General features: G+C 40.9%; 1 pseudogene; it reads right to left on the bottom strand.

The window, feature by feature from the left end:
- Positions 1-462: 462 nt before the first annotated feature.
- Positions 463-1,922, bottom strand: LOC101126903 (protein phosphatase inhibitor 2-like; annotated as a pseudogene).
- Between the last annotated feature and the right edge of the window lie 355 nt (positions 1,923-2,277).

Genomic DNA, 2,277 nt, shown 5'->3' with positions numbered 1-2,277 from the left:
GTTGTTTTCTTAAGTCTAATTAAGCCAAACAAACTGATAATAACAATTTAATTAGCAAGCTGTAAATGAGAGAGGTATAGAAATTCAGCAGTTAAACTGTATTTCCCGCCTATAGTACTGCTGCTACTTGATCTATTTGCTTCGTGTATTAGAAGAATTCATAGGCATTGATGGTCAAAATAAGAATTTCAATATTGCAGCAAATGACAGAAGAGTGAGAGAAAGAGTTCCTAACGTTGTGACAATCTTAATGATCCTTTAAAAGGTAAAGGATTGTGTGCGTATGTGAGGAAAGGGGTAAGAAATAAAAGCAGGAGGTTAAGACAGGTATTTAAAGGGAATGCCGAGATAGCTACATTAGAATATTTATTGAAAAAAAGCTGCTCTGAAGTCTGCCCAGTGTTCCAAAAACATAAAATAGAAAAAACCACAACAAAAAACAAAAAACAGAGGAGGCATTAGTGCAAGTTTAACCTGATAATTTATTTGTGGGAAAAAAGCTAGTTTTGACGAGAAAAAGTTCAGTCCTTTCCTTGTAAATACAAAGAAACACAACAGGAATTTTAAAGGTAGTAGGCCAGAAAATGCAACGGTAACTCTTACAACCCTTTTCAATTAAACAGACAAATCAAGTTGAAGACAAGCGTTAAAATACTATTCAGCCTGAATATTTATCAGTCTTTATATCCTGTTCAGTTGGCTTTTGATTAAAACAACAACAACAAACTTTATAAGAGCTACCACCACATTTAGAGTGATGACAATAAATGTTCCCCCCCAAAGATATTGTTTAACCTCTAAAGCATAAAAAGTTATATGATATCTTATACAAATTAACCAGTGTTTTTTACAAAAGTAATGCAGTTTTGGACTGACGATATTACACTGTATTTGTGGTAAAGTACTATGCATAAGAATATATTTTAGGCATTATCAGTCTCTATAAGGTTATCATTTAATTCTTGGCAATATATAATAACTGGTATGCATTTTGGTACTTAAGTCATGAATTGTGGAGAACAAGAAGCAATGTATTATAGTAACAGGGTTTATATCTAACAAACAATTGCAGCGTTGAACCAATCTCTTCTATGAACTTCGTGATTTCTTTTGCCGTTGGTCACTTGCAGTAGATCTTTGATTTGATTTTTCCGTATTCATGCTTTCTCCATCTGCAGTCTCTAACATTTCTTCATCTTCGTCATCATTTAGGTCTTTTGAAATTGTCTAGCTAGTTTGATGATATTGAGTCCTTCATTGTAGTGAAACTTCCTTTTCATTTCAAATTGTCGCTTTTTTTCTTATTCTTCAGGTGAGAGGTCACTATCCTCCTCTCCGCTGCTATCTTATTCCTGAACCCGATACTTTGGCTCCGAGCCTTCAGCAGCAGCGAATTTCTTAGCTAAGATATCTGGTTCCATGGTTTCAGCGGTCTCTGTATCACTACATACATCTTCATCATCACCTATAATACGATGGGAAGAAGTGCTTGGTTCATCTATTTTCATAAACCATAGTCTTTGTCTGCTGGATGATATGTCGCCAGGATGTTCATTTCATCTCACTTCTGGAATTTTTTTGCTCAGCTCCTCGTCCACACTCCCGTGGAGCTGTTAGGCCGACACCGCCGTAGAGGAAGTCATAGAGGAAGTTGTTCTTGAGGATCTCCTTGATTGGCCGGTGCGAGGCTGTCCAGGCCGCCATTGCCGGGACTTCCGGCTCTTGGCTCAGGGTGGCTGCTCGGCGTGGAGTCCGCGAAGAGAAGGGTCGGACACTAGCTGAGACCAGCAGGCAGCCGCGGAGCCCGCTCAGGGCTAAAGCAGCCGCACCCGCTGTCTAGGAAACGGTTACCTGAGCGGTTGTCAGAACACAACGACCCAGACGCCAGAGCCAACGCCAAACGGGTAGAGGCCTCTCGAGCGCCCTTAACCACCGGCATTTGACTCGCAGCTCGCGGCGAGACTTCGGCCTGGAGCCCCCGCGCGGAGCGACGCCGACACCGAACACATTTATTCTTATTTCGAATGAGCCATTTTTTCCCCACTGGAAAACTTCCCTTCAATTAGGAAGATGAATTTCAAAGGTTCTGAAGAGTGGGTTAGCAACTTTCGTCAGAGTCCTCTTGGAAAGGTGAAATTGATGGTTCCATAGGGGAAAAAAAATTGGTTTCCCAATCTGCTTCTGAAAAGGAATTCTTCTGGCTGAATAGGTTGGTAGGTTGAGTCGAGTGACCTTCCTTGGGATGGGCTGCATTCTTCTGCTGTTTGGTCCATGGAA

The sequence above is a fragment of the Gorilla gorilla genome, chromosome 22 (assembly GCF_029281585.2).
Source record: "Gorilla gorilla gorilla isolate KB3781 chromosome 22, NHGRI_mGorGor1-v2.1_pri, whole genome shotgun sequence".
Taxonomy (NCBI): Eukaryota; Metazoa; Chordata; class Mammalia; order Primates; family Hominidae; genus Gorilla; species Gorilla gorilla.
The sequence above is the reverse complement of the archived record's forward strand: the minus strand, read 5'-3'. Positions and strand labels throughout refer to the sequence as shown.